Here is a 13,459-nt window from a genome sequence, read left to right on the forward strand (position 1 = left end):
GCTCCAGCATGCTCAAGGGACTGTGCCACAACTTAGAGCAGGCCTGCCTGGGAGAGGTCTCGTTCCCATGGTGCCAGTGCCAGACCTTGCTAAAGCCACTGCTCGCTCTCAAGTTTTGATTAACCCTGGAATTCCTCTGAGCCCATCTAAACCTAAATGAGTACCTACATGAAAAGACAAAAGCAACCCAGTGATAAGTACAAGATGTGTGATGACATGCAACATAGGATAGCGCACACACGTACACGCAGGCACACACACGTACCTGCGTACTTCCGATGGGTAATACGGGTCAGGGGGCTAACAACTCTATTCATCCCTAGCCAACTCCAGAAGTCATAAAAATACGTAATCTGGAATTAAAGTCAATTAAACTACATTGCTTCTTCGGAAAGTGAAAAGGAAAACACACATAAGTAATAGAAATCAATTATTGTATATTCCCAGGCCTATTCTTATAAGCTGGAGAGGTAATCAATCACTCTAGAGATTTCTACAAGGTAATTACTGTTTATTCTTTAATGATACTACCGTCTTCCTCTTCTTCCTTCACACCAGCCCCCTGCAGCTGCCCCCTCACAGAAAGCAAATAAGCGGCAGTTTAAAAAAAAAAAAAAAAAAAGGCTGAAAGAAAGTTGGTGTTCTGCATAATGTGGACAATAAGCCTGCTGACCTTCATCCCTCTCTGTGACCTGAGGCTACAATACTTTATGGCCCATGCTGCATGTACACATCATAACTGCTTTTTAGTAATAAATGTGGCCATGGCTTTGAGAGAACACTGCTGCATGGGGGGAATTAGTGGGAAATATCCTTCTTGTGGATGTCTAGTCTCTCCAAAGAACGAAATGTGAAAATAATAAGCAGCTGAATAAGAACGTGGACCAATTAAGAATTTAAAACAACTAGCATCCAACTAAGAATCTTCCCCCCTCTTTAAAAAGAAGGGGAGAAAAATAAAGAGTAAAAATAAATGCTTCTCCTATTATCCAGAGCCAAAAGCACTAACCAAGAGATTTCACAGCACTTCAGTCAGAGCTAGGCTAATGAATATAAGTTACCTTAGCTGGTTTTAGCTGACTTTGAAATTAAAAGTTCCAAACCCTTGCATGCAGGGAGAGCTGGATTTGAGCAAAATGGACTTAATAAACTCCATTGTGCGGTTAGATCCCTAGTGAGATTTCCTGCCCATCCATGACCAATCGGTATTATTTTTCAGTGACTGGTACTTTTGTGAGCAAGATTGGGATTTCTGGGAGTGATTAGCACTTTTCACCATTGATTGACAGGTTCAAACAGAAATGAGACAATAGGAGGAGTCATTAGGAATTCAAATGTAAGGTTAGTGTTTGCAGGCTTTGCGATTGATTTTAATAGAAAAAAAAAACCTGTATATAAGGAAAGGAATTAATGTTTAAAATGTTAACTTAGGAAGTATAAATCAATCTCTTCAATTTCAAAAAAAATCAGAATTGAAATTAATCAAAACTTATAAGAAGATGAAATAGCAGTGTTTTAGGCATTCTTTCCAGAAATTTCTAATGTCGGCCATGGATATATTTAGTTTTTGCTTTGGATATTTAGGACCCAAAGATGTAAAATCTTAGAGACATCCTCAGTAGCAAAGATTTAGATTTGGTTTTCTCATAGATGGAAAATCTTGTAGAAAAAAATAAAAATTGTTTTGCTAAGAAAAGAAATATGATGAAACTTTCCATTATATCCAGGGAAGATTCCTTAGGGAAATAATTACGGTGAATGATTCTAGCATTGACCAGTAATTGATAATTGGCCACAAATAATTAGGGTAGAATATCTTTACTGGTGTAAATTATGCTAATAGCTCAGCCTTGTCCCTAGGTGCTGATGTTGGTTTCTTATAAGTAATTTTGTTTTAAATTCACATTATAAATTTAGCATACTATACTTGAAAATTTAATCTTGTTTGGCATCAAAGCAAAGGCAGATAATACAGAATTAAGCAAGCCTAATCAAAGAAGAAAAATAAGATGCACGCCATTTTTCAGGATGTTTTGCTAAGGGTTGACTTCTCGTGAGAAAAGAAGTTTTCTATGACAAAAATGCACACGAACTGTGTTTTTAAAAAAGCAAAACCAAAGCGGAGCAAACTCTGTGACTTGGAGTCACCTCACAAATTTGGATAGAAGCATTTCCAATACCTCATAAGTTGTTAATATTTAAAGGACGATGGCATAAATCCAATACCCGGTGAACAAAATAATCACTGCATCAGATTTTTATGCATATCCTGTGTGCAGCTCAGCATTCAACCTGCATTTTTTGAATATGTTGTGACTAATTTATGCCAAGTTTTCATCAACCTAGCATTTTTCATTTTTCAATTGACATACAAAGTTCTGTAATTTGTGTGCTCAGTATGTTAATATACTGAGATAGTAAGAGAAAATTCAATGCATCACGATAACAAAAATAAACTGTCAGGGAACCTCGGTAGAAGTGAGAGGTCAAGAAAACAAGCACAATCCAGTGAGTGGCTAGTGTTATGATGTGTGCGGGTCATTAATAACGCACACTTCCATATCACGAGATGATTTTGGTCATTCTTTTTTAACCAACTCACTCACCATCTGCTCTTCAAATTCCCTCCAAACGTTCAGGGCATGCTCTATAAATAAGTGGTTTTCACACTTTGCTGCAAATTGGAATCACCTGCCGATCTTTAAAAAAATGCAGAGGCGTGGCTCCTACCCCACACACTCTGATTTCTTGGTGTGGGGCGCAACGTAAGCATCAAGGGATTTCTCTAAGCTCTCCAGGAGATTCTAACATGCAGCCAAATTTGGGAAACACAGCTCTCAAGGGTTTCTGCCTCAGTTTTCTCTAATTTGGTCCAAAGAGACACCGATGTCTTCTCTTATACATGGTTAAAAAAAAAATGCTTCTCCATCTTGCTGTTGATTTCAGGCACACAGCTCCTTGATCTGCTGTCTTTTGAGAAGGATCACATCACAGTGCTCCATGCTTCTGGCAAACTCACTTACAGCCTCTCATCTGCTCTCAACTTCTTTCTTATTTTCCCTTTATACTTTTTCATCCCCCAAACTACTACAGATCAACTGTGATCCTTCTGAGTTTTCAGTTCTTATCCAATTTCCTATCTTTAGCTATCTTTGGTATCTCATTGCCAGTTTAAGCACGAAAACATTTCCTTTTCAGCGTTACCCATTTCTTTCTCGTTATCTGAAAACCCACAGGCAGGCTCTACTCCTTTCTTCAATCTTCACCCAAGACCGAAGTTAAGACTCTTCGTGATTTTTTATCTCATTAGAGTGGACTTCTCTGTTTCAGACTGCAGTTTTCTGTCTGTCTCGTCCCAAAATGCTCATTGTTTTCCTGTACAAAACGCTACTGTCAGACTTCTTGTTATTTCTTTGCTCATTTTGAACACCTCGTCAGTGTGTTTCTTAAACACATCCTATCCAATTGTCTCCCTATTCTCTTTCCCAGAGCCTCCTTTGGTTCCAAGCGAACCTCAGAATTATAGATCTGGAGGAGCGTCTGCCTTGGGAATTGATAGCGATACTTCCTAAATGCTTGTATACCAAATGGATGCGTGCAGAGGACTGTTCCACAATGGGGATGACCAAGAGCCTCTCTAGATTTCCTAGAATTACTGTAATCCTTAGAAACACAATTGGTCCTCACCCCTGTTCTTCTTCCTTTCCTCAACTCATTCCATCCAGACTCCCACTGGTAACACTGAGTCAGGATCATCCAAAGGGCTGCGAAGGAATACATCGAACTGAGAGTTATATATATCTACGTCTGGGCGAGGGGACTTAGCACGAAGCTGTAGCAAACCAGCCGCTGTAGCCACACTGTTCTGTCTCCAGCTTCAGGATGTTTCCCATGGCCAAAAATGCCCTAAGTTGTCTCTGACTTCAAAGCATTCAGCAAACAATGGCAAGGCAGAGCCACCAGAAACGGACTCCTGATTTCCATGACAAATATGGTAATGCTGTATTCGCTAGTGGAGACACTTTCTGTGTTGCTGTGTGGGCATATACAGCAACACAAACTGGAGTAGAATGGAACCTGTCCCCTATTAGCAGAGGCACCCCAAAGGAATGGAGAGACCAGTAATCTGCGCAGCTGGTGTAATACTGAATTGTTTCAAAACCAACCCATAATTGATGCCAAATAAAAGCACTGTGCACCCATTAAAATATGGCATGATTGAAGAAATAAAGTGCATTTGGATCCTTAATATATATATATATATATATGTACATCTATGTCTGTGTTCTATTCTCTGTCAGATTATGCAGATTATACACTTACATAAAAAACTGTAGAAGGAAGGGATGTCCTTTGCCTTCCACCTAAGGGCCTGTTTCCGACTTGAACTGAGCTTTGTAAAACCCATTGTTATCCCTCTTTCTGTCCCCCACCGCTGCCACCCACCATTTCCCGTCTCGTCAGATCCTACACTCAGCTTCTTCCTGGCCTCCCTCTGCCCTTTCTTGTCTCCATTACCCTCTTTCAAGTTCTGCATTCTCATTTAGCAGGTCACCACTACCTCGTATCTCTCAACTCCCTCCTCTAAATTTACTTCTTGCCATGACATTTTTCTATGACAGCTTTTCAAAGAAGTCTTCTTTCAGAGGAAAAGAAACAACTTTCTTAAGTCAAAGAATCTATACCAGTGAGAAGAAACCTATCTTCTTTCTGGATGCACTTCGTTTCAAAGTTATTCACTGCACACGTGTCACATGATTATGAACGTCAATGCCGGATGTAGAAACAAACTCAAAGTAACACTCAAGAATAATAATGGTTCAAGAATCAATAAGCACGATTCGGTTATCACAAAATCACAGAATGGGTTTTTTAAAAAGTGAGTTAAATGATTAATATGATTATTTTTAACTTGTTAATTTTAAAGGGAGTCATTAGCATGTAGAGTTGGGTATTAATAGAAGTGTGGTTTCTCTGAGTTTGGATTTGGGAAGCGGATAGATTGGTTTCAAATCCTGACTTCACTTGTGACTTCAGCAAGCAATTTAACCCCTCATGGTCTGTTTCCTCATTAGTAACATAGAGGTGTAAGATTTATCTCATTTGGAGGATATTTCCGAAATCTAAGTGAGAGAATACCTGTTAACCACATTGCAGGGCTGGGACATGGGAGGAGCTCTGTAACGGTTGTTGTTGTGCCTTAGTTGTTACTTAGGTGTTACTGTTGATGTGCCTTAGTACACCTATTACCAAGTATCTAGGTGTTTTTCCTATTTCTTGAGCAACTGTGATATGATTCTTTTTCAGACCATCCCGGATCCATCCCTGGCTTTTAACGTATCAACACAGATAAATTTTATACTTTCTTATCAATACCTCAGCATTATTCAGTATTAGGTATAGTTGGCCCATTTTTCATTTAAGAAAATTTTAAATGGAAAACATTAATACTCCATGTGCTTTTAATATAGTATATCTGTTATCAGCCTCTATAGCCACTAGATGTCAATACAATGTTTATCTCGGAAGTTTAATAAAGACTCATTAGTATCCTATTTAATGATTAAGTAATGTATTTCTTTTGCAAGATATGTTAATATTGAAGGGTTTCAGAACATTTCACTGTCATATTTATGGAAATCACTCCACCAACAAATGAAATGCTTCACCTCATCCAGTTGTAAATAGTTGTTGAATAGAAAGAGTTTTAAGCCTGAATCAAATTAAAATTGCTAAGAAAAATGTATATAGGCAGAATATAATTGCCCTAATTGGATGTTCTCCAGGTACTTTACTTGCAGCAACACAAGGAGATCTTTATTTTTCATAACTGGATAAGACCTACATTTTATATTGCATTTTAAAGGCAGCTTCTTAACTTTTCATAGTTAAAATAGTAATTCTGAGAGAAGAAATAATCTAAGGTATTTCTACAATCATGTCCTTCAGGATATTGGCTCTTTTACTATTTGGCTAAAGATCATTTAAATTCCTGTCAAAACTCAGCTTTGGAAGCCTTGAGTATTTACTCTTCAATCTTTAACCCTCAAATTATAGTCAATAACTTTTTCCTGAACATACTAAATAACTATTATTTTTTGAAGCCTCTTACTGATGTAGAGAAATGTAATTCAAATCTCCTTTACTTTGACATTAGAGTGTCATGACTTATATGTAAATTAGAAAAGGATCTCAAAACAAACAAAAAATAAAAATCAGATAAACAAAGAAGAAAAGAAACCATATTATTTTTATCTGGGAAAATTATTAGATGTCTTTTTTTTCCCCTCAACTTTCCATGTTTTTTCTTTCAATATGTCATATAACCTATCTGCTCATTTTAGGAAAAAAAAAAAGCTAACAAAAACTTGGAAAATCTATTAACCTAAGACAAATTTTGAGTCTAATCTTTAGTCTCAATATTTCTTGTTGTGTGTCCTGGTAGTTTCCTACATTGCTAACCCCCAACCCTAAACAAAATTGTACTGTAATAACATTTTAGGACAGGAAATGAAATTTTAGTACAATATTAGGAAGCTTTCATTTTTCTTTGCCTGTCTTTCCCCATCCACACTGCAAGTTGGCAATATTTTACTAAGCTTATAATTAACATAATAAATACTTTAGGAAGAAAGAGAGAGTAAAAACAGTAGGGAGGGAGGAAAGAAGGGAAATGAGGCCAAGGGGGTCCATCTGAGACCACTCATTAACTTCCCAGCCATTTTATGAAAATCCTCTTTACGATGAGGAGCCCAGTGCATGTGTTATGTGATCACTGTAGGCAGAGCAGACACAGGGAGAGTGGAGAAGGAGGAAATGGGGATGTGGAGCATGTGAGGAGTGGCAGAGGGAATGGCATGGTGGGCAAGAAAGATTTGTGTAGGTTCAGAATGCTCAATTGACCTATCTAATTGCCCCAGAGTATTGACGGCGATCCAAAAGGCAAGAACAAAAAATGGTACCCCACTTTCAAGGGAGGCACTAGCCCGTTGTTGTCCACCATGGTAGGTACTAGGTACATGAGCCTATGGAGCGCTTGGAATGTGGCTAGTTGAACTGAGATGTACCGTAAGTATAGAATACACACTAGTGTTCAAAGACATGGTATGGAAAAAAGAATAGGAACTATCTCATTAATATTTTTGTATTAATTATTCATTGAAATACAATTTTGGATCTATGTGGATAAATAAAATGTAATAGTAAAATTAATTTCACTTCTTCTTTTTTTATTTTTTAAATGTGGCTCCCAGAAGATTTAAAATTACGTATGTGGTTTGCACTGTATTTCCACTGGACAGCACCGCACTACACCATGCAGGAAGGCCTTGCTAACAGATAGCAAAAATGGTTCTATGACCTTTATACCATCACCCACCCCCACCTTAACATTGTAAGATTAATTAGAAAGCAAAAAATGCTTTGTAAAGGAAAGACTGAGGCCTGTCAGGAGTAGCACTGTGGCATCTTCCTTCCATTGAGCGAGGGCTGTGCTTTCTCCCCACTTCAAGTCAAGCAAAGAACTTCAGAAAACAAACCATTTGTTTAGATCCCCTCCTGAAGAGGAGACAGACACCTCTCTCTAGTGTTGCTGAAACGCTTAGGCAACTCTCCCCCCTGGTACATGGAACTGAAGGTGGTAAGAGGGCTCTGAGAAAAACCACCCAGGCTTCTTAGTTTGATGACGTAGTGATGGGAGGAGAAGGGAGAGCGAGGAGGTAGAAGGAAGAGGCTAGGTCTCCTGTCCCTTGTGGAGGTCCTGGCGTGGGCAGGCTTGAGCTGGGGAAGAGAAAGGAGCTTTGAATTGGATGTGAAAGAAACATTTTGGCTTGCGCAGAACTGTACTTTTTACTAGCTGAAAGTGACATGTCTAATACATGTAAAAGCAACAAACTATGGAATATGTCTGAGTTCTGAAGCAGGTAAAGATCTACTACATTTCTTGTCTGTCTCCCCTACTAAAATTTAAGCTCTGAGAAGGCAGGGTTACTGTGTCTGTTTTGTTTTATTTCCACTTGCATAATCTAAGGGGCCTAAAATAGTATTTGATCACATAGTAGATAGGCAATAAATAGTTTAAATGGATGAATAAATGAATCTGACATAATATGCTTAAAGGCAGTAATTGGAGAGAAAATGTTTCCTTTTGTACCTATAGAGTCTTGCACATTCAATAAACTTGACACTTTGTTAAGAAAAGCATGCCTATGCCATTTAATGAGCATGAAGTGGCTATTGGATAAGGGGAGGGATTGCTGGTCAGTTCAGCAAATGCAGTCCATTTTAGAAATTATAGAGTATAGTTAAATCACTGTGTGATGCTCTACTATCAAGAACTCTTTTAAATTTTCCTTACCAACAGTCTCACATTAAGGCTTGTGGTGCTTAAAATATTTCCAGTGTTTTAAAGTTATTGAACTTCTTTCAGTCAGTAAGATCCTTAGTGAAATTCCTTCCATCATTCATGGCCAATTACCTTTGTTTTTTCAATTACTGGTCATTTTGTTTGAGATTGAGTTTTGAGTATGATGAACACTTTTCATCATTATTTTATGTAGATTCAAGTAACAGTGAGAAAGATTGTAACTTTGACAAAGATAGATGCTGCCACCTGCACGGTTCCTAATCATCTCTAACAAAACACCTTGTTAGGTGGCATGTGATTGCTGCACTGAGGACCCGGGGCTTCAAACCAATCAAAGTAGGGGTGCTGGGTTCTTAGGTTTCTAAGACTTTAGTGTTCTATTTCTTTAGTTTTTTAGAACTCACTGACATCAGTGTTGTACTTCAAAGTCAATAAGGATATGATAAAATGTTAAACTTCTGTTTGAAAAAAGTTTGTGCCTGAAGAGTTTTGAAAAATATACTTATGTGCATAAAAATATACTCATGTCATATTCATCGCTATTATATTTCAAAGTATGTCTAAGATGGTTATGATTGTTTTACCTGGGTATGGGAACTTAGCTAAAAAATATGTGTGCATAATCAGCCCCTCCCCCGAGCACAGGTTGACCATCACGGTTTCCATGACTATGGTCCATGTCCTGACATCTCTTTCTCTTTCTTCATCGCCTAATATTTTTGTTGAAAGGTAACAACTGGCTTTTAAGCGATAAATATGTGATGTTTCTCCAAAGATTTTAAAAGCATTTATGCATATTTTAGAATATTTTATGAAAGGGAATTAGGAATCTCTATTTTTCTATTTATTGAAATAAAAATTTGGCCAATTTTAGTCTAATTGCCATCCTTTCGTGGACTGTGGGAAAAGAATGTTGTGATCTTTAATAATTCTGGAAATGATTTCATCTTTCTTAAGGAGAAAAACCACAGGGAGCTGTCACGCTGGAAAGGATAATCTATGAGAGGAGATGGGCAGAGATGTATAAAAGACCAGGACAGCAGTAAGGGGTAGAGACTGGGGCAAGGAGATCAAATGAATAGAAGAGGAAACAAGTGTAGGGATATCAAATTGTCATCAATTCAAGCATCAGCTTGCATTAAGAGTGGCTTTCCTGGAGCAGGTTGTTTAGAAAAATTTTAAGACTATTACAAGCTGTGTAGGGAAGAGAGTCTTGATCACAGTGTAGGAAGGGGGAGTTGGGTCACAAAAGCCATGTACTTCCAGACTCACCACCGATGTTAGAGAATCCTAGCTATGTCGACGTTGGAGAACTAGTTCCAAATGTACCTTGTTCACTGAGAAAAGTCTTCCCACTAGGCATTTAAATTTAAAACAAATCTATGGTTAGAAAGAACATAAACCAAAAAAGATGAAGAAGGAGGAGGAGGGAAAAGGGGGGAAGGAGGAGAAAGAGAGGAAGAGGAAGAAAAAAGTTCTCTCAACTACTGAGAGAACTTGAAGAGATGATTGGTGGGCCACTGGAAATAAAAAGAAGGAGAAAGAAAAGAAAGAAAGAAAGAAAGAAAGAGAAAGAAAGAAAGAAAGAAAGAAAGAAAGAAAGAAAGAAAGAAAGAAAGAAAGAAAGGAAGGAAGGAAGGAAGGAAGGAAGGAAGGAAGGAAGGAAGAAAGAAAGAAAGAAAGAAAGAAAGAAAGAAAGAAAGAAAGAAAGAAAGAAAGAAAGAAAGAAAGAAAAAGAAAGAGAAAGAAAGAAAGAAAGAAAGAAAGAAAGAAAGAAAGAAAGAAAGAAAGAAAGAAAGAAAGAAAGAAAGAAAGAAAGAAAAGAAAGAAAGAAAGAAAGAAAGAAAGAAAGAAAGAAAGAAAGAAAGAAAGAAAGAAAGAAAGAAAGAAAGAAAGAAAGAAAAAGAGAAAGGGGGAGAGAGAGAAAGAGATGAAGGAAGGAAAGAAAGGAAGAGAGAAAAAAGAATTATGGAGAGTAAGGAAAGTGCTACAAATCTAGGTATAAGGCAAATATTCTTCCAGTGCTCAAAAAGAGGAGAAAGAGATGAATTGTATTTACCATGGAAAAATGGCCTTTCTCCTCTCCAAAGTGAAAACTTCCACCTGTGTTTCCTCTTGTTGTGCCAAGATCCTTCCTTCTTCTCTAACTAGACAAATTTAGTGAAAGAATAGTTTGCCCAGTTACCTTCCTTAGATGAAAGATGGAAATCTTCTATGACCTCTTAATTCCTTACAGTGGATTCCATTTCATTCCACTGGAATCTCACAAAGTTCCTACTTAAAGAATTGCTAAATGTCCGGTTTGTAGTGCATCATTAAATATCTTTAATTACACTTTCTTTCAGGTAACAGTGTGTTACTTTAATGTATGAGACCATATGCTTGCCTGTAGTCACCCTCTACCTTTCTCAAGTTCCTCATCTGGCCTCTCCTATTCTGACTATAAGTATTCTCTTAGACTCTATCCTCATTCAAAAGTTTGACCTCAGAAACTATGTTCATGACAACCATGAATTAAACTATATTTTTATATCACCAACACTCAAGTCTACTGCTTAGTCCAGACCGCCTAAATGTTGACCTTGTGTTTCAGCTGCCCACCAGAAATATCCACGGTTGTCCCACACATACCTCAGTTCAACTTGTCCAAAATCAAATATATCTTCTGTGTTCACAGACCCGCTTTTCCTTTTGTTCTCTAGATTGGTTGACCATTTCTGGTGACCTACTCTTGAACCAGTACTCTGTACCCCATGTGCCCTTTGCTAAATTTGACTTGTGACATACCATAGAATAAGCACAACCACCCTGTGAGATGGATTATGATAACCATGTTATGGATAAGGAAATGGAGGCACTAACTGGGTAAGGAACTTGCCCGAGAAAACAGTAGGCTATTAGGTTGTAGTGTCAGAATTCCTACTGACAATTACTATCTCCAGAGACAATAACATTGTTGTGTGACCCCGAAGGAAACAAGTATGAGCAGAGGTGGGTTTATTCTGTTTCTACAGAGGGCAGAACTGGAACAATGAATAGAAATTATGTGATTACAGACTTCAACCAATTTATCAAAGAACTTCTTTAAAAGTGGCATTATAAAAAAAATAAATAAAAGTGGCATTATAACACAAAGAAAAAAAGTTTCTGGCAAAGTCCAGACTTAGGACTACTGCAAAAAAAAAAAAAAAAAAAAAAAAGTCTTTTGGATAGAGAAGAAATTTAGATCACACAAACTCCTAAAGTTCACAATAAAATAATGTTCCCTGCCTCATTTGGATAATAGTTTCAATAGTTTGTTTACTAGTCACATGAAAAACTAAACAGATGCACACGAACATTTAATGAAAAGAATGCATATTGGATAATCAATGTACTATGTACTCAACAATCTTAATAATTTTAAATAGGAAAAAAGTGGGTTTTTTTCTTTCTTATTTCAGTGGTTCAGCTGCTCTAGGTCATGTCCTGCTCTCTGTCTTTGAAAAGCAGCTCCCACGACTGCTGCAAATATTTCTAAATGCTCCATCCCTATAATGTAGTTCTGGCTGGAGCATCGCACTGTGTGGTTCCAACAGGAAGAGGGGTGAGCAGGGTGAGGGGAACAACCCTGAAACTGTGTTGGGAGATTGAAAAGAACATTCCTTATGTGTTTGGGTATGATGTTTTCCCCCCATAGGTGCAGTACATCTGCATTTTATGTAGTTTGGGTTTTCATTTGTTTGTTTTTGTTTTTTCAAGACTTTAATCTAGTTTTTATTGTTTTAATCTCTGCTTTCAGCAAGGGTCTATGCTTAACACTTTGCATCATGTGGATCATTATCACTCAGGAGAACCGGTAAATAGGGGCAAGGGGCGAGAGGAGTCATCGTTTCCAACTAAAACCACAGCGGGGAAAATATGAAAGGTGAGGTGCCGGATGAGAAATGCTGGAATTCATGCGTGGTTCCCGTGGCCCCGCAGGCAGGGCGAGATGCCCAGGGCTCTCGCTGATTCTGCGGAGGCCACTGGCAGGTGCCTACAATAAGACTGTTCATCCCCTTTAATTAGCACCTCATCACTTTCAGCTTGGTGTCACCCAGCTGGCTAGAGCACGGTGACACCTCCAGCTTGAACTGGGCTCCATTCCATTTTCTAGGGGCTTAGGGAGACATGTGGTGCTTTCTTCAAGTACAGCTGGTGCTGGCACTTTCATTGTAAATTTAAATCTCTGTTTGGAAAAAGGTGATAAGAACAGTTTGTTTCAAGTCCCTGGTGTTTAAGCCTTAAGCAATTCCCAGCAAATACATTCAAGGCTCCTTCTGGTTTAATCGGCTACAATTTGTAGTCTTATTAATAGTAGCAGTGTTCAGATCCTCCTTAAGGATATGCGCCCCAAAGGAAGTCTCTACACAGCCATCACTGTTTCTCTGTGGTTCAAAGTTTGTGCTGATTGCTTTTAGCATTTTTGGTGGTTCTCGTTGATCAGTGCAAGTTATGAGAAAAATGCTGGCATCTACATGCATTTATTTGAGAATTTTTTTTCTTGTTTCAACGGGACAAAAATAGGAGACTTACTAGGCACGCTCCATTTTATTGCAGTGCTTCTTCAATAACACAGGTGCTGATATCTAAGAAGGAACATGTAAGAACTTTAGGTCTTCTACTTTTCCAAACAGTATTGCACCATCAGCCTTTAACTCCTTTCTTATAAATTATCTTGATGTGTATTGTGCTCGAAAGTTATTACACAAATAGCATTTTTTATATATTTTATAATCAACTGTATATCTCTTGGCTTTGGTCCCCAAGATTGGAGTTGTTGATTAAAACATTTGTCTTTTCTTTGATTTCTTCATAAACCTCTTTATATGCTTTTTAGGCATCAGGTAACTGAACTTTGGAGATAAGGAATGAAATCGCCAAAATAAAGTTACTTCAATTTTTTATATAATATTCTAAGCCCCCTACCAGATGTCTTTATTTATTCTCTCAACTTCACGATCACTCCTTTAAAAAATTATCATTGCGTGTCATAATGATACCTTAAATTGTATGCATAGTGTTTTCTGGACACTATTTTATTTGGTTCTCATGACAGTTCTGAATGTTATG

At 37.8% G+C, this 13,459-nt stretch overlaps 1 pseudogene; it reads left to right on the plus strand.

Moving 5' to 3' along the window:
• The first annotated feature begins 3,873 nt into the window (after nt 1-3,873).
• LOC113912180 lies at nt 3,874-4,125 on the plus strand (annotated as a pseudogene).
• The last annotated feature ends 9,334 nt before the right edge of the window (nt 4,126-13,459 follow it).

This window comes from Zalophus californianus, chromosome 4 (genome assembly GCF_009762305.2).
Source record: "Zalophus californianus isolate mZalCal1 chromosome 4, mZalCal1.pri.v2, whole genome shotgun sequence".
Lineage (NCBI taxonomy): Eukaryota > Metazoa > Chordata > Mammalia > Carnivora > Otariidae > Zalophus > Zalophus californianus.